Source organism: Pinus tabuliformis, chromosome 3_2, assembly GCF_031772625.1.
Source record: "Pinus tabuliformis cultivar Carrire ecotype Pingquan chromosome 3_2, CPIR1, whole genome shotgun sequence".
In the NCBI taxonomy this organism is placed as follows: domain Eukaryota; kingdom Viridiplantae; phylum Streptophyta; class Pinopsida; order Pinales; family Pinaceae; genus Pinus; species Pinus tabuliformis.
This window is the reverse complement of record NC_142302.1, coordinates 1199545695-1199566490: the sequence shown is the minus strand read 5'-3', so window position 1 is coordinate 1199566490 and position 20796 is coordinate 1199545695. Positions and strand designations below refer to the sequence as shown.

The following is a 20796-nucleotide window of genomic DNA, read 5'->3' as shown; positions in this document are numbered from 1 at the left end:
GCCGAGGGTTTATACTCCCTACGTTTGCTGGAGATAACCCGAAACCCTCAAGCCTTATATATCGGGTAGGGTCCTTCCGGCGTTGTTTCGCTTGTTAGTTTGTAAAGAATTTGAAGTTCTCGTCTGTAAATAGTTACAGTCACCTAGGTTATGGACGAACAATATTCTGCTCTGTCATTTAATGCTTGTCTGTAAATATTCACTGTTACTTGGGTTTGCAAATGAACTGTATTGTCCTCTGTCATTTACGGTTCTGTTAGCCTGTTGGTGGCATCTATTTGCTTGGAGCGGTTTCGTTTGTAAATGAAACTCGTTTTGGTGAGCATTTTAAGCTCAGAAAACCTCTGTTATGCGCTTTATTTGTAATAATTCAGTTAAATGAAATCACTGTACTTTCGTTTCCAGCAATTATATGTTTTGTAAAAAAGGGTATGAAAACTTGTATATTCGTTACTTGGTCACTTTTGTTGATGTCAGTTGTCGGTCCTCCTTTCTGTGTGGAAATAGCCTCCTGTAGCAGTGCGTGCTCTATTCGTTATAGCTTACTATCTTCAATTATATGCTCACTGTAATTGTATGCTTACGGTACTCTTATTTCAATGGATGTTAATCATAGATAATATCAATCGGATGAATTAATTTAGCAGTGGTTCTTAAAAAAAACAATTTTATTTCAGAGGAATGTATCTGTGTTTCTTTCTCACGAGGGGTTTTTTTTTTTTTCCCTCTGTTTTTAACATCCGGGAAGCATAACTGCTTCCACTTCTAGTTGAACTGTCTAACCAGAATTATTACAACTGTCAACCAATTTTTTTTCACTAAAATGCTAATTTACTGTTAATTAATTCCTAAACTAAAAAAATTCACAGTTTTGCAATTTCTATGGTCTCTAACGACCTTCTGGGAAATAAAACAAATAATAAAGAAAAGTAAAACAAATGACAAGTTTGATAACCTGTCCAGCTATGCATGTGTTCTTTGCTTGTTCTTGTCCTCTCCATGAGACAGTTAACCACCTTCTGTCTCCTCGGAGCTGGATGCTCCTGCATCAGAATCAACTTTCTATCAAAAAATTCATGAATGGTCTACTACATCTCAAGCTTCATTGCTCGATAAAGAAGATCATGATTTTGATCTAAATGAAGATTTAGATGTCTTGGGGCATAATGAAGAATATGATATCTTGGAGAATAATGAAGAAAGTGATGAATAATTTCATGAGGGAGAACCTAGCACCCAAAAGAAAAGAAAAATGAATGTAAAAAGAGAGTTTCATGATTAGTGGAAAACTAAGTATAAGTGGTTGAGAGAGGAAAAGCATGAAGGAAAAACAGTTATGGAATGCATATATTGTGAAATACCTAAGGTAATGGGGCCATGGGGAATTGAGGCTGGTTGCTCTACATTGCAGCATGATTCTATAGTTGTTCACCCTAGTTCAAGAATTCATAAACTCTTACAAGCAAAGTGGATATGTGGAAATGAGAAGAAGATGAATTCTATTACAGAACACATTGCATGAATTGATGATATGAACAAAGAAAGAGTCATCACTACTATGAAATTAGTATATTGGATGGTGCAAGAGGATCTACCACTCTCAAAATATGAATCACTTTGTTTGTTTACAGTGTCTTTACACATGCCAAATATGCCAAAGAACAAATATTATACATCATATACAAATCACACGGCTGCAAAAGAATTTATTTTTGCTACATCTAAATATCTTGAAGAGCTACAAATTTCCAAAATGCTAGATAGCCATTTTTTCATTGATGTTAGATGAAAGTATAGACCATAGTTTAGAAAAACATCTTGTGGTTTATGCCACATTTTTAAACTCAAAAGGATTGGGTATTCCAATTTCATAGTTTTTAAAACTCATAAATGTTTGTGATGGAAGAGGAAAAACAACTTATGATACAATCAAACATTTAATGGAATCAAGGGGCCTTTCAAAAGAAAGATTGATAGGAGTTTCCACAGATGGTGTTTCTTCAATGGTTGGTAATGAAAATGGTTTTATTACTTTCTTGAAGAAAGATGTCCATAATCTTGTAGGTGTTCATTGCATTGCTCATAGTCAAGCTTTAACCACATCAAATGCTTCAAAAAAAATACCTCAATTATTATTTGTTGAGAAATTAGCAAATAAGGTATATTCTCGGGTGAAAACTTCTACGAAAATAAATAGTCATCTTATTGCTCTACAGAAACTTATGTAACTTGAAACTCTTCAAGTTCTTCAAATCCATGGAATTAGATGGCTTTCAAGGGAACAAGTCATTGAAAGACTTGTTGTACTTATGCCTCCCATATTAGCATTGTGGAAAATTGAAAGAAAAGACTCATGGTATGATAAGGCAAGAATCTTTTCAGTATAATTTTTTTTACATATGCTTGCATATATAACGTGTGAATTAAACAAGTTGAACAAGCAATTTCAAGAAGAGTACATTGATGTCAGCTCTTTAGGGGTAGCCATAGATGTCATGGTGAACACTTTGAAAAGGTGTTTTTTAAGAAGCGACACATTTGCAGTTGGCACGTGTTATTTATCTAAATTTATAGATGCCTCTAAATTTGGATTTCTAGAAATTTGTGATAAGGAGGGGCTTGTTCACAAGCATGAATTATGATTTGTAGCAATTATACATGCATATGTTGATTGTATTGATATACAAAAATAATCATGGAAACCGTGTATTGAAGGTTCAATAGAAAGTTGCAAACAACTTGCAAAAGATTATGTTCAAGGTCTCGTAGAGAATTTGAACGGAAGATTCCTTGATCTTGCATTTTTCAACTCAGGAATGTTGTTTATCCCTTGCCATTATTTAGAGGATGTTCATTTTAGAGAACAAAATTCAAAGCGTTGGCTCGAAAAGATTTTTCAACACTTACAACATCCTTATTATCAAAGTGAAGAAAACAAAACTACATTTGATTTTGAGGCTTGTTTGAAAGAGTTGCATCCATTCGTTAACACTCTTCGTGTTAATTGCGAGGGATCATCCATGAAAGATGCATGGAGGATTTTTTATGTTATAGGATTGCATACAAATTTTCCTAACATGTCAAAATTATGGTAGGAAATACTTGTTACTCCTACAAGTACAGTTGCTTGTGAGAGAGGATTCTTAAGACAAAACATAATAAAGGATGTCTGAAGAACAAAGCTATCATTAGTTTCATTGGATGCCTTAATGCGAGTGTCTCTAACCGAGCTTGATTCATCGATGGTGGAATGGGATAGGGTATATGACATCTGGAAAGATGCTAAAGAAAAAAGAATCTTAAATATTTAAAGTTTTTGCTTTTATTTTTATGTTTGTAATGGTGGTGTTTTGAAAAATACCACTTTTTTTTACATAGTTCATGCACATTATGTTTTTGGTTTGAAACTTATTTCACAACTATTGATCTTTTAATGAGATTAACATTGTAGTGACTTAAATAGAAAACATGGTATGTGTGTTGCAATTTCTGTTAAGTGAATTATTTTTGTCAAATTTGTCACAACAATATTTACATTCATTATCTTCATGTGAGTAATTATGATTATATATTTTTTTCACTTTATAATATTAATTTTTGTTGTTTCTATCCATATTTTCCATCTATTTTATGACTATTTCCATCTTTCAAAAAAAACGCAAAACATTTCAATAGCCTGGAAAATTTGCAGAAAAGTTTGATCAACAGGTCTCAAAAGAAAGTGTAGCAATGAGACTTGAATGGACTGGACTAGTACTGGTACAACAAAGAATGGAAAATTTGCAACAATTATAAGTACAATTTGAAATTAGATCAAACTTATACAAATAAATATTAAAAATCATATGATGAACAGTTTAAAAGTAAAAGCGTCATAAAAAAAATTCATTGACGGGTATAACACCCGTCAAATTTAACCCCTGCCTCTGTCCCTCAATGCTAAACCAAAAAAATGAAGTAATGCTCAGAAGAATTAGTTCATTCTGGCACTTTTGGCAGTGTCCTTGCTGCGGTTTTTGTACATGTAAACCAACAAGTTTTGTACAGCCCAGATTGGCAGTGTCCTTGCTGCGATTTTTGTACATGTAAACCAACCAATTTTGTACATGTAAGCCCAGAAGTGGCAGTTTCCTTGCTGTGATTTTTGTACGTGTAAACCAACCAATTTTGTACGTGTAAACCCGAAATTTGTTCATTGTCCTTGGCTTATACTAAACATAGCATAACATCTTCATAGTTTTAAATCGCGTAGTCTAACCAGGCAGAGGATTTGCCCAAAAGTGAAACTCTGGCTAGGGTTTTTGTAAATCCAAGTTATAGTTGTTAAACTTCAAAATTTTAGGTGTCTTAGACGTTTTTGATGGTGTTGAATCAATTTCCACCATCAAAAACATGATTCAAACATTGCCTCTACAAGATTTTTTGAATTTTTTTTGCCTTAATTCTGACCACTTTTGGTTGTCAAGGCAATTCAATCCACTTTTGGATGTCCGGGCAATTCCTTCACCTGGTTAGATGACTCCATTTTAAATTAGATTTAGATTATTTTAATATTTTTAAATTTATGAAATATATTAACTTTGTATAGAATGAATATATTTTTTTAAAAACACTTATTCAAAGAGTAACATTATTATACATCTAATTTGATATTTAAAATCTTGAAAAATTGAATAATGATGTAATTAAAATTTAATTTAGATTATTAAAAAAAAATATTTAATCTTTTTAGATATATTGTTTATTAACAGATATTTGAGTACATCATAAGTTGGAGGGTACATTGGAATATAAAGAACATTAAATTAAATAATAATATTACATGTACATTGGAATATAAAGAACATTAAATTAAATAATAATATTACATGTAATGTAATGTAATATTTTGTATGTAATTTAAGATACAAAGTTTTAAAGTAGAATTTAGAGTGCATATTTTAATGTAAAGAGTGTTAAATATTTAGTTTGATATACAAATTATTATTATTATTCTTTTTTACGAAGTATAGTAATAAGTTTGTTTCTTGATTTATATTAGTTTTCAACTTCATATTGTTTTGTTATTTAGTATGTTATTATTTTCTTTTAACTAAAACCAACCGAGATTCATCTAACGTTGGATCTAACATAAGCTCACAAGGATCAAATTTTTTCAAGTGCGAACGTCTTTTAGAGTGCAAAATACAATGTGTAATTTTTCAGTGTTAAAATTGTATTTTTGAGTGGTATATAGAGTACAACTTAATCATGTAAGTCCAAAAATAGAGTGCAAAATACAATGTGTAATTTTTCAGTGTTTAAATTGTATTTTTGAATGCTATATAGAGTACAACTTAAACTTGTAAGTCCAAAAAATCTTTGTTGGATTTCTATAAAAAAACATATACCTAAAAAATGTTTGAATTATAAAATACTCTGACCATTTCAAACGTTTTAACCATGAAAACTTAATTTTTTTCAATAGCTTTATATGATATATAAATATATTTTTTTAAATATATAATATATACGTAGTTGACATTAAAATATTGTCTAAGATGTGTATCCCTATTTTTGTTATTAATATAATTTTAAGTATAAGCCACGCTGAATATTTTATTATATACAACTTTAAAAATATTTTCTTTTAACAATTTTTTTTTATATAGACATATATGAAGTTGATATCCACATGAATTAGTTAACATTGCTTTTCGATTTAAAAAATAGGTTATTTTTTATTTTAACATTTCTTTTCTATTTAGAAAATAAGTTATTTTTATTTTAAGAGTGACATGTGTCAATTCCATGTTGATCACAGACCAAATTACACATCTCCCTCATATTGGAGTGTAGAATGGAGTGTAGAATCAAGATTCTTCTCTGCTCAAAAACTTAAAATCTATCCAAAGTTTAACATTATGAAATGAAAATTATTATTTTTAAATATTATTTAAATTTATTAATTAAACATTAATAATGTGTATGTGAGTAGAGAATTAGTCTAGTAAAATTTTGTGAGCGTAGGTAAAAGTTATAGGCAATTTAAGCAATTGAAGAATTACAAAAGAAATAATATTTTTTATTAATATATTAAACTTTTCAAATCATAAAGTTGTTAAAATAAACAAATATATATGAAAAATGATAAGTATGTTGGACAATAATCACAATCCCAAAACTAGAAAAAATAAATTGATATTAAAATAAATGTTCTAGGTAAACCATGTGTAAAGCATAACATAGATAGAAATTGACAATAACATTAAAATTTATTTATGAACTACTTCATCTATGTGAAATACTTCATCTATGTAGGATGATAGCAATATAAAACCTTAAGATAATAATAAACAAAACACTTTAGTATAGCCCAACTTTGAACCAACCATTTAACCAAAATTTGTATAAAGGGAAAATAATTTACAATTTGTTATCAAAATCTTTAAAATTTACAAATTGCATAACTTGTTCCAGAACCATTCATTCAAAAAGAGTTCAAATTGAATGTAAAATTATTTAAATTTATGAGTAAAAACTCTAAATGGTGGATAGATATTGTCCCTTCCATAAGTCAAATTAATTTCCCCATGAAGGGTAGAATTTGATAATGAAATTGCCATAAGTGAAATTAAGATCTCCATGAAGGGTAGAATTTGATAGTGAAATTGTCTTTCATGACTTAATTTGGTCATCAAATGACAATTTCTTTATTGACCATGACTTCTAAATGGTGTTTTTTAAAGCTATAAAATAATATTCCTAAATATTTATTTCTAATATTAAAAAAATATAGGATATTATTGTAGATTTAGACTCTGTATAATTTAATATAGCTTTCTTTTTTTCTAATTTCTTGTTTTCTAATTTTAACTCTTTCTTTCTAATTTTGGTTTCATGTTTCATGCACTTAGATGAGCTTTCATTTTGTCAAATATTTATATTTTTTTACTTTATTTTAATTATATTAAAACTAGACAGCAAGTACTCACTATTATATAACTTGTTAATATATAACTTTGCAGCATATTTTTTTTATCAACCTAAAATTGATACATTGTATTATTAATTACGCCGATAGGTGTCCCCCTATCAGAATCGGCAAGTTAATCATTTTCTTAATTAATCTTTTTGATCGGATGGCCTAAATTGAAAGATGTCGGTATATTCTTGCAGTCGTCACTAAATCAATGAATGAAATTCGCAACAATAACTTTCTTGCATGTCTAGAACACATGTTTAAACCATACTTAAATTAATTTTTTACAAAGCATGCTTAAAAATTTAATGTGCCTCTTGTTGATAACCACGTATGTTGATTAGCGAGAAATGTATTTAGAAAACTTATAAAATATTAACCTAAGAGACGTGGATCAAAGAGGAACAACACTTATGCCTCTTCATATTCTGAAATGTATACTCCGACCACATGTCAATTGTAGCTTATAATTAAGCATTTCCAAATCCTGCACGTAAACCTTTGTAATGCTTCCAACTCGTGTCCGGGTAAACCTTAAACTATTTCCAGTTCACATCCTTTGTAAAGTTTCCAACTCATGTCCAGATAAAATCTAAACTATTGCCTGTTGACATTCTCAAGAGAAACTGTTGCCCGTTCATAAAGCTTACACGGTTAAAGTTCTAACTGAATATAGTAGGCATCCTATGGCTATAAATCTTTATTCTCCTTACTAGAGTGTACCATTGCCATTATTCATTCCTACCTTCCTCGCTAGGAAACCATGGATTTTTGATATGGTTGTTTCATATATGTCGTGCTCTTGGCCTTGATATGTTCTGTGGTGAACCATGGTGTTGAGAACCATACCTCGACCGGCACCCTCCTCCCCGCCATTCTCCGAATGCTTTGCCAAGTTGCAGGGATGGATCGTCGGCATTTACTCAACCTACATAGCTCGACGCCATGAACGAATTGTTGTAGAACTACAGGTAAATAACTAGGGTTTAGTTTTAGCTGCCTTTTTCATTATTGTTCTGACCTAATGGGTTACCATTTCTGATTGTTTTTTTGGTTTCTTCTCCAACGCAGGATGTGATTCTGTTCATGTGAATTATGGTTTGATTAACGCTGATGACAGGAGCTGCCCTAGCAAAGAGTTGTTACAGTGGATGATGATTTAGTTTAGATACAAACTCTGATAAATGGGTATATAACATTTTAAACATTCCTGGGTTTTACAAGTTTATGTCATCGTCTAGCTAGCTGGAGGAATTTCTCGGAATGTTATGGTGCAATTTTTTCTTTAATGCATGTCCACATCTCTCCAAATTCATTATTATACCAATTTAAACATATAAAATATATTGTATTCTCTTATAAACATTTTTTTTATGCATGAACATAAATTATTAAACTTCTTTCTCTCCATTTTATTTCTTATTTGCTGCCAGTAAACTTTATTCATTATCTTTTAGCTACACCCATAATGTATAAACTTAAACTTTACTGTTTGATCATTCGAAAAGGAGAAAATAAGAAATGGAAACAAAAATGAAATCAATAAATAATATAACAGTTATCATAAGAAACATAAGAAATGCAAAAAATATAATCACTATCTCGGCCATTCCATTTTTCATGATCCTCCTTACATTAAGGTAAATACAAAATAGAAACAAACGTTAATATAACATATAATAAATGAAATTAATAAAGACTTTTTAACATTCATGTGGCTAGATTTTCAAACCTCATAGTGAAAAGCAAAGATTCCAAATCGAGAGTTTTCTAAAGTTTTATCATTCTACTAATTAAATTAATTGAAAAGAAAATGAAAAGCCTTCCAAAAAGATTCCATTACGATGGAATCAGGACTCTTATTTTACTAATCAAATCACTTGGAAAGGGAATAAAAATATTTTCCACTGATTCTCATTACTATGTGATGGTTTTATCAAATCAATTAAAAATAAAATAAATAAGCTTTTCTAATGATTCCAAATACAATTCAACCTTTTACCAAACCAATGTATCATAGAAAAAATTTCAAAAGATTTGAGTTATAATTTTCGTACATTATAATTTGGATTATACAATTTCAATATTATTTTGATAAATGTGAAATCTAACTCTTTTCAAGTTATAACATTTGTACTCAATCACAGTTTAGATAATACAATCTTTACTCCATTAGATTAATTTGAAATTCTTCTCAATTTTTCGCAACTAGGACTCCTGGAAAAATAATTGTGTCTAGAAGATATGATGTGCTTGTCGAAAGTAATAATACATATATGAATTATAAGATCTTTAGCTAAGTTGTAAAATCTAACGCTTGAACAATTCATGCTATTGTTTTCAATCCAAGCTCAACTTGTTTAGTTTTTATCAAAATCAAAAGCATCATAATAATTAGAACAATTGAAGCACACTCACTGCCAGAATAATCCCCACCATTTAATTATTCCAATTTAATTATCGACAATTGTTGTCGGCAATTTCACATGGAACGGAGCAATAACATAGTGATCCAATAACCCTGATGCGATAGTACGTGGACTATCGGAAATCACTATAGGCGATTCCAACACTCCAATGGTAGGCTCCTTCCATTCTGATCTGGCAATGTGATAACAATCGTGGACCCGATAACCTTTCCACTCTTCTCTATAATGGTTCGGGTCCAGGTTATCAGAGTTCAGACTTCAATGGTCATTGTCAAGCTAGTGGTAGAGGTCAGCATGATATTTCAACGTTTTTAGCGTTACTAGATTTGATTAGAACTTTTAAATTTTCGTTAGGATATGACTTCACCAAATGGTCAAGAGACTTGGTTTCCCTTTAGGCAGCATGAGATCATTTGGTTCTTTTTTGAACTTGCATGTACAATCTACTTGATGAAAAAAGAAAGAGAAAGACCCAAAACCGAAGTACAAAAAAATATATATAATAATTAATTAAAACTTTTTTGACTCACTCAAATTATATAAAAAATAAATAAAATAAAATAAAATAAATAATTATAATTGTAAATAATAATTACACTTTGATCTAACTCACATATATTTTCACTAAAAAAGAAATATGCAATTCAAGGGTTGATCTCCTGGAGCTTGATAGATATAGAGTTAAGATGAATCTAAGTTAGTGAATTAGTAGTGAAGTTTATAACCATAAACATAAGATAGAAAACCATTGCAACAAATAAACTATAAATAAATATGACAATTTCATATAAAAAGAGTGAAATAATTGACCCCTCTCTTGATCATCAGATCTACAATATATTGATCTTTACCTTAACCATCAAAAAATCCTTTCACTACCGGATTTTAGAATATTCTGAAAATCTGTGTAAGAATATTACCATTTAGTTAAAAAAACATTGCTCACACTCCTATCTATACATACAAATCTAGCCATTTAACCACTTGAAAGTTGCATGCACAGACTGAAGCACTGTGAGTGCATCAATAATCTACTTAACTACAAAGCGAACACTGCAAGTAGAAAAGTCTTATTATTGAATTTTGTACTCTCAATCTATGAGGCAACGTCGTTGATATGAATCACGGACTCTAAAGGAGAGGACGACATGAAACGGGAGATCTGTTCCATGAGGCGTTGAGAAGAGAGACAGTGTAGTTTGAGAGTGTAGAAACTGTGCCCTTCTTCCTCCAACACCATAACCTCCACGCTCTTACCACACTGCTTCAACGACTCACAATAATCAAGGCCACAGTCTCTCAGCATATCTCTGCCACCGATGGCGACCAAAAGCGGGGGCAACGACACATCTTCCAGCTTAGGCGCTTCATCGCTCCAAGGGTTGCTGAATGGATGATCCCTATTACTACCCATAGGGAGCGAAACTAGCCAATGGTGTCACGCCCCCAATCTTTTTTTATTTTATTGGGCGGGTGCGGCACCATCGAACGCTCACTTTTAACCAAGTGCACGTTTATGGACTACGGCTTAACCAATATCAACAACTTTAAACCGATATAAATATATCTTCACTTATTACCATAAGCATAAATCTTCTTCAAACTTCACAAACCATTCTTAACATTATCATATGCAATTTAACCAAATACAATTGCAAAACAACCGAGAAGAATGGGAGGGGCAACTCCCGGAAAGTCTGCCCAAATATATATATTATGAACTTTCTTCAATAATACAATGAACAAGTGTGCTGGGCAAATCCACGGCCAACACTTAGAATTCTTTCCAATATATACAACAAGGCATAAGAAGCCTTAACCATACACAAATCTGCACCTTTTGTTTGTGAACGGGCCCCCACACGGGTCACCAAGACGTTCACACAAATCTGCACCAATCTGCGTACATCCAACCCTCAACAGTGACCATAAAACAGTCCTCCACCGTGACCATAAAACAGTCCTCCACCGAGAGTATAAAACAGTCCTCAACCGAGACCTCTTCCACATAACCAAGCTCCAAATATGCGAAGACCTTTCCTTATTCCATGTGCATGAGGAATGCGCATAAACTCCAAGACACCTCGCACTTCTTGTCTTTATGCGAAGGAGAGCTCTTGAGCGAAAGTCCATGGAGAGAATGAGCTCCATCTCTCTCCATTTATACGTATCTTTCCATGTTTACAAAGGGGGTTGCTTCTCCTTGTGGCCGACCACCCTTATTACATCATAAGCCCACGTATTTGCTTTAATTTATATTATTTTAATCTTATTAATTCCACATATATTCGTATATGTGTCCTCCACTCATATAATATGCTTCGCTCCCATATAAAGGGGTTCTCCACTTACGTTTGCCCCATTATCATACACGTAAGCCCCACATATTATATTTTAATAATCCACACATAATGATATATGCGTTCAACACCATATAATATGCGCCCTTCTTATGTTTTAATGGCCGTCCATAATCCATATAAGGTCACGTATATCATATGTCGTTCGCTTATATTTACATGCTATTCCATACATGTGTATAAGCTCCATTTTTATGCGCTCCAATATATACGCTTGACACTTGGCCACATCCGGCCTAAGTGTCACCATATATCTTCGTCGCTCTGCAACTCTGTTCGTCGCACCGCCCTGCAGCTTCGTCGCACTATCGGGTGGCCGTGCCCGCTCGTCGGGTGGCTGTACCCGCGCTCGCCTGCATAACCGCGTCCACAACTATTGCCTTGTGCCCACCTCGTCGAACCGCGCCCTCATTTCGTCATGCTGTCCACCGCATTCATCGTTCGGGCTGTTCGCCCATCGGGTGTGGGTCGCCCATGGGTCGTCCGCCCATCGGGTCGCCCACCAATCCTACGCACCGCACCAACTCGCCTTCCGAAGCTCGTGTTGAACCTTGTCGTGTCGTGCCTCAACCGTCGCACATCAACTCGTCGGGCCACCCGTCCACCGTGTAAGGGCGCCCGCCCGGGTCGTGCCCCCGTCTAACCGCCGGGTGAATGTCGTGCGCGCCCTGTCCAAACTGCCAGGGCGTTACATTCTCCTCCACCCGAAGACGTTGTCGTCCTCGACAACATCTCATATCGGAAGCTCTCCACCAAGATCAACATCAACGGGAAGTCATCTCGATCACCATATGTCGTCCTCATGTGAACTGCTGTCATGATACTCCAACAAATGATAACACATTTCTGTACATGCCGGCCTCCATGTCTGAACTAGTTGGGTATCTAATCCAACCGTCACGTCCCAACCATGAGAATGCACATCCTCATGCCATCATCAGTTGTTCCTCAAAGCATCCTGCCACATCCCCGACTCATCAAGAATCAGCTCCCATAATCCATGCTCAGGTCCATGAAAACTCCATCCATCTCATCTGCAACATGCTGTCCACGAAGTGTTGGTGTCAATGTGCTAAGTCTGCCATATTTATCCCAACATCATCATGTGTGAAAAGTAGTTGAGTCTCGGCTCAACACATCATCATCATCATCGTGACCCCATCACCTCAAAGTGTCTCATCGATCCTCCACACCAAGTCACTCTTCCAAGCCATGCCCATACATGTACTTTGGAAGTATGCATCCCATACTGCATCAAAGTCACCTGACCTCAGCTCCTCAATGCATCATACCTCTAAGTCACCATATATGATGTCCCAAAAGTCACAACGATCTCATGTCATCATGAGCTCCTCCACCAAAGGCCCACCAGGACTATCTCTTGGTCTCGGCCATGAGAAGTCCATCTAAGCATCATCCAAGTAATCGATCTTCGGTTTAGTGAACTCGGTCACCAACCATATCACCATGTCATCACGAGTCCCTTCTCCATAGCTCCTCCACCAAAGGTTCGGCCATGAGAAGTCCACCCAAGGGTGTGCCCTTCAATCAGTCCATGAGTCATGCCGGGCACTTAGTCATGTGACTAAAGCATGACCCAATCATCCACAACGATCATCAAGTTCCACCCTTGTCACGAGCCCTTGCACCTTCAACCATAAGGTCACAAGTAGCCCCAACAAGTCCTGCATCAACCAACGATCCTTGCTTCTCCATACAAGGCTCCATCATAGTCATCCATAAAATGTCTCCATGCTTCGGCAAGCTGATCTTGCCCTCTCCTACACATGATCCATCTACCAAATGTCCAAATGAAACACAAGTACCAATACTTACTTTATCAATATGAGGCTCCTCCTTATGAGTGACCTCACCCATCCATGTTGATAAGCTGCACGATCCTGGTTCGACTTGATCACCTTCAAGTTCTGCCTCCATCGTAGTCAAGCTTGCAACATCTTCATCACGAAGGGAGTCAACAATAATCTTGTTGTCCTCCAAGAAGTCTCGTCCAAGTATCATGTCGAAGCGCTCCAACTTCATCACTATGAAGTCTAATCGGCCTCTCCATTCTTCTATCTGTATAGGTACATCGTGTACCAAACCGACCACCTTAGCGCTAGAGTCAACTGCCTCCATAATAGATGTCAGCCCCGTCTCTTTCGCTAACCATGTAGTCATAAAGCTATGTGCGACATTCATGTCTATCAAGGCTTGAACGGTTTTACCATAAACCATCAAGTCTATGTAGCCCAAACTGTTCTCCATAACCTTATCTTCACCTGTCAACTGCCAGCTCCGACCGAGCTCTGATACCACCTGTCACGCCCCCAATCTTTTTTTCTTTTATTGGGCGGGTGCGGCACCACCGAACGCTCACTTTTAACCAAGTGCACGTTTATGGACTACGCCTTAACCAATATCAACAACTTTAAACCGATATAAATATATCTTCACTTATTACCATAAGCATAAATCTCCTTCAAACTTCACAAACCATTCTTAACATTATCATATGCAATTTAACCAAATACAATTGCAAAACAACCGAGAAGAATGGGAGGGGCAACTCCCGAAAGTCTGCCCAAATATATATATTATGAACTTTCTTCAATAATACAATGAACAAGTGTGCCGGGCAAATCCACGGCCAACACTTAGAATTCTTTCCAATATATACAACAAGGCATAAGAAGCCTTAACCATACACAAATCTGCACCTTTTGTTTGTGAACGGGCCCCCACACGGGTCACCAAGACGTTCACACAAATCTGCACCAATCTGCGTACATCCAACCCTCAACCGTGACCATAAAACAGTCCTCCACCGTGACCATAAAACAGTCCTCCACCGAGAGTATAAAACAGTCCTCGACCGAGACCTCTTCCACATAACCAAGCTCCAAATATGCGAAGACCTTTCCTTATTCCATGCGCATGAGGAATGCGCATAAACTCCAAGACACCTCGCACTTCTTGTCTTTATGCGAAGGAGAGCTCTTGAGCGAAAGTCCATGGAGAGAATGAGCTCCATCTCTCTCCATTTATACGTATCTTTCCATGTTTACAAAGGGGGTTGCTTCTCCTTGTGGCCGACCACCCTTATTACATCATAAGCCCACGTATTTGCTTTAATTTATATTATTTTAATCTTATTAATTCCACATATATTCGTATATGTGTCCTCCACTCATATAATATGCTTCGCTCCCATATAAAGGGGTTTTCCACTTACGTTTGCCCCATTATCATACACGTAAGCCCCACATATTATATTTTAATAATCCACACATAATAGTATATGCGTTCAACACCATATAATATGCGCCCTTCTTATGTTTTAATGGCTATCCATAATCCATATAAGGTCACATATATCATATGTCGTTCGCTTATATTTACATGCTATTCCATACATGTGTATAAGCTCCATTTTATGCGCTCCAATATATACGCTTGACACTTGGCCACATCCGACCTAAGTGTCACCATATATCTTCGTCGCCCTGCAACTCTGTTCGTCGCACCGCCCTGCAGCTTCGTCGCACTATCGGGTGGCCGTGCCCGCTCATCGGGTGGCTGTACCCGCGCTCGCCTGCAGAACCGCGTCCACAACTGTTGCCTTGTGCCCGCCTCGTCGAACCGCGCCCTCATTCCGTCATGCTGTCCACCGCATTCATCGTTCGGGCTGTTCGCCCATCGGGCGTGGGTCGCCCATGGGTCGTCCGCCCATCGGGTCGCCCACCAATCCTACGCACCGCACCAACTCGCCTTCCGCAGCTCGTGTTGAACCTCGTCGTGTCGTGCCTCAACCGTCGCACATCAACTCGTCGGACCGCCCGTCCACCGTGTAAGGGCACCCGCCCGGGTCGTGCCCACGTCTAACCACCGGGTGAATGTCATGTGCGCCCTGCCCAAACTGCCAGGGCGTTACAAATGGCGTCACTTGGATCCTGAGTCAGAAATGCATCAGGTCGGCACTCGCTCTCCAATCGTGTGTGTTTCTCGGCGCCAAAGTAAGGCTCCATGAAAATTGACCCCCTTACTCTCATTGGACTCCACGTTTCAATACCACCACATCGTGAAACCACATGATATGCGATGTTGGAACGCGCGCTATCTCCCAGCAGATAAACCTAAGAAAATTCTGCGTGGGATTCAAGTCATGGATCGTGTTCGAAGTCCCCTCCGTCCACCACGTGGTAGCTCACCCACTGCAGTGTTGTGATGCAGTCGTCGTAGGTGGTGAGGAGGTGGTTCATTATAATATGAAAATCCGTCGGGGCAGGATAGGCGAGGCCCACAGACCCACAGGGCAGCGGCTAACCAGCCTGCCATAGGGCATTAAATGCCCGGGGAGATGTAGGCTGGATAGCCCGCTAAGACGCAAAATCAGAATTCTTATTTAGTGCCCAGTTTTGTATTTTGTGTGTTAGCGGGCTATCCAACCTGCATCTCCCCGAGCATTTAATGCCCTATGGCAGGCTGGTTAGCCGCTGCCCACAGACACCGCCAACTTGAGAGTAAAGTTGTGAAAATCTGGTGAGGCAGGAGAGGCGAGGCAGAAGCTACCGCCGTGGAAATAGACGATTACCAGTAGGTGGCGATTTTCTATTTGTTTCTGGAGGTGGGAAGAGGGAAAGTAGAGTCGAACCCACAATCCCAACTTCTTGTTCAACGCAACATCTTTGCTGGCCACCCCACGTTATCCTTGCAGAGAAGCCTCGACGAACATCCGGGGATCCTCCAAACGAAAAATTGTACAATCTCCATACACCTTGAGTACACCACTCACATTCTCTACCTCTGCTAAAGCCATGGAATTCTCAATGCTAAAGACTTCTCAACTTTAGTTGCAAACAAACTTTCCTCTTTCCCTCACTTTTATGGTATTTTTTATCTGTTTCATTGTGATTTTCAATGGCCAATTGCAATTAAAAATTCAGATTAAGACTGCTCAAATTCCGTGGCCAATTTTATATTATTTCTCCGTACCATCACAACGGTTGCCGATGGCCCATTCCAATTAAAAAAAAAAAAAATTGGCCCTGCTTGATTTTACTTTACTGAGCTTGGGATCTATGATTATAACTCGTACAAGCTATCCACGTACTACTACGAAAGAACGTCAAAGTAAATTTAAATTCACCAGCTTTTAGAATCTTACGAACCAGAGAGTTACCCATGAACGAGATGTGCAACCTTCTCTTCAAACTTTACACGTAGTCTAACGATGTGGAGGAGTTGCCCGGAAAGTTATGAAAATTCCGGTCATATTTAGAGAAAATTCGGCAAAGGATTTTTGTAAATTCAAGTTAGAGTTGTTAAACTTCACAATTTTAGGTGTCCTAGACGTTTTTGATGGTGTTGAATCCGTTTCCACCATCAAAAACACGATTCAAACACTGCCTCTACAAAAATTTTGAAATTTCTTTGCCCAAATTCCAACCACTTTTGACCGTCACATAATTCTTCCACCTATTAGACAACTCCTCAACTTTGTCCCCACAGAAATGGCACAACATGCGAATATTCTTCTAAACTCTGCACAGGAAAGGTCCATCATCGCGCGCATCACATGGAACCCACTACTTCTGAATATTCTTCTAAACTCTACACATTAAAGGTCCATCATGACGCGCATCACATGGAACCCACTACTTCCATTTTCAAACAGCAACAAAGTGCAACCATGACCTGTTGCTTAAAAGGTACCGACGTGCCATATACATGACAAGGCAGCCCATCTAGATAACGCTTGATTGATAAACCTTAGTATTGTTTATAATAATATTATAATTGGTTTGTTTATAATATTATGATATCGGTCAGGTAAGACTAGTTTTAAAAGAAATAGAATTTTTGGGAAACGTGTTTGAAAAAAGAAATTTCATAATATTGACATGGAGCATGAAGGGTAGTTGAAGTAACAAATTTCAAAATATTGGCATGGACCATGAAGGGTAATTGAAGTGTTAATGACAAGAAAATTATTTCTAAGTTCGTTGGGCTCAAATTTAAAGGTGAATTTAAATTTTATATTAATTATGGAAATTGATTTGACTGTATATAAATTATTCCACATTTGTTGATTGGAAACGCCTTGGCCAAAAAATTCTTTTGCTGAACTTCCATTTCTCTCTGCCCTAGTAATTTAGGGTGATGTATTTACCATCTCTCTGTGGTATTAATTTAGGGTGATGTATTTACGATCTCTCTGCAGTAATAATTTACTATTTCTCTGGAGTAATAATTTACGATCTCTGCGGTCATAATTTACGATCTCCCTGCGGTAATAATTCACAATCTCTCTGCAGTAATGGAAAAACAATCTGGGGCACATGCGTCTGCAGTCCAGCTTGGTGATATCAGGTGCACACATTCCTTATATTTTTCTAATACATATCTGCTCATATATTTTCAAGTATGAATATTTCACCACAATTACCAAAGATTACCAAAGGTGGACCTTGCACAGTTACTCTACAGAGCCTCTGTGAGTATATAGAGTTTTTAGAGAAATGTAGAGAAGAAAGAGAAGTCAAGTTACAAACAGACTTAGCAGCCATGCTGGAAAATAAATTCACATATCTTGAAGACAAGATCCAAAAACAAATAGAAAATAAAATAAAACTATTGGAGAACAAGATGGAGGCAATGGAGACTAGGTTGCAGGTTATAGAAAAACAAAACCAAGATATGAACCAAACATCCCAGCAAGTACATGTTGATACTTTAGAGAGTCTTAAAATGGAGGATATGATTAAAGAGCTAGAAGAAAAAGTTGATAGCTGCCTCACCCTAAATAGTGTGGCAGGTAAATTAGATATCAACCCAATTAAGGATGAAATAAAAAAATTGATATAATTAGACCATGAGCGTAACAAAAGGGCCTTGAACCTTAAAATCTTTGATTTGAAAGAGGAGGTAGACGATGATACTTTATCCATAGCCCAGACATAATTACACAATGGATTACAAATTGAAACAACGTGTCTCATAGAAGCAACAAGGTTGGGGAAACTAACTGAGAATAAAGGAAGGCTAATCCGAATAAAGGTGAGCTCTATTGACCATAAGTATGACATACTTAGTAAAACCTCAAGTCTAAAAGGAACAGGAATATTTATAAATGAAGATCTCATTCCAGAAGATCAAGCAGAATTGAGAAAGGAGGTTCAAAAGGTAAATGAAGCTAGGAAGGAAGGAAAATAGGCAATAATCAGAAATAGCAAAGCCGTTATTCGAGATAGAAACCAAAAAAAAATAATAAATAGCAATTCGACATGCTCCGGATCCTTTCTTGGAAATGTCGGGACTTTCCATGGAACAAAGGCCCCAAGCTAAGTTGGATCTCAAATTATGTTGATATTATTTTTATTGTTGAAACTTGGGAGCATGAAGAATCTAAGGTCCCTAACATAGATGGCTTTACATTATGGTCTACCTGGAATAAGCGATCCTCTCGTAGAGGCATTGGGGGTATAGCTTGTTACATTAAGAAGAAGATCTCTCCCCATGCTAGGATTTATAAAAACGACCCTTGCAACTAATATCTTTGGATAGAAATTACTGACATTTATGATAAAATACCTACATAGCAATCTGTTATTCCCCCCATCAATTCTAACTTCTGTAAGAAAAAGAATCTAGATAAAAATATTCCTTACAATGGTTTAGAGAATGATCTTTCTAGCCTAAGGAATGAAGGAAATATCCTTTTAATGGGTGACTTTAATGCTCGAACTTCAAGCAACCAAGCTATTCTTCTAAGTAATCATTCCAACCCTAATCCTCTTTGGTTAGACAAAGACCTTCCTCTAGCTAGCCGGTACAAAAGGAGCTTTGAAGAGCTCATGGAGAATTTGTTTGGGTCGGAGCTAGTCAAGCTCTGTAGTGCTCATGATCTCATAATTTGCAACGGTCTAAAGAAGTGGCCCAATTCTAGTCAGATGACCTGCATCCATGGGCTTGGTAATAGCGTTGGAGACTATGTTATCTCCGATCTCCCTCTATACAACGAAATAACAAATTTTGACATCTTAAACGACCACGAGCCTAACTCTGATCATAGGCCTTTACTTATAACTCTCAATTTTGTCGTGCATAGAGGTCCCATAGAAGATAATCCTTATAGCCAAAAGAAGTTAATATTTGATAGAAGTAAAAAATATCTCTTTCTAAATGAATTAAAAACTAATTTGCTTCCTTTATCTCGTATAGATAACATAGAAGATCTCTATCATAATTTTACTACAACCCTCTCATATTCTATTAACAAGTTCTCAATTGAAGTTTCAAGTAATAAAAGAAATAGCAAAACCAACCCATGGTATGACAAAGATTGTAAAAGTGCGAGGAGAGCAATTAAGGAAGTTGTTGATGAATCTCTTAAAATTGGCAAGATAAAAATACACAAAGCCCTAACTAAAAGGAAAAAAAGGCAGTATATTTGTAAAAGATAAGAGAATCTCTTACACCTCTCTAAGATAGCTCCTAAGAAATTCTGGAGGCAGATTCTAACTAGGAAAACTAAAGATAATAATAAAATTTCTTTACACGACTAGAATTCCTATCTTAAAAAGCTTTATGAATCTCCAAATGTCATGGATAACTTTGAAACCCTGCTCACAACGAAAGACGTTTTCTCATTGGAAGACATTGATTTTGGGGTTAATCGCTTGGCTAATGGGAAAGCTAAGGACATTGAAGGTTACTAGGTAGAAATCTTAAAAATTGGAGGCCCTGTCCTCATCCCCCACGTTCACAAACTTTTCAGTCAAGCGGTCAAGCAAGGGTTCCCTAAACCATGGACTCAAAGCCTCATTGTCCCTATTTTTAAAAGTGGGGATACAAATAACCCCTCTAATTATCGGACAATTATGATCAGCCCTCTCCTAGCCAAGTTATATGGTATTATTTTGGAAAGGAAGTTGAGCATATGGCTTGAAAGTGAAAGTAAGTGAGCTAAAGGCCAAGCGAGTTTTAGAAAGCAGCACTCAACAATAGACCACCTTGTTACGCTTAGGATCATTGTGGAGGAATG

At 36.3% G+C, this 20796-nt stretch overlaps 1 pseudogene; it reads right to left on the bottom strand.

The window, feature by feature from the left end:
• Nucleotides 1–10486: 10486 nt before the first annotated feature.
• On the bottom strand, nucleotides 10487–16569 carry LOC149185042 (strigolactones hydrolase CXE15-like; annotated as a pseudogene).
• Nucleotides 16570–20796: the final 4227 nt, after the last annotated feature.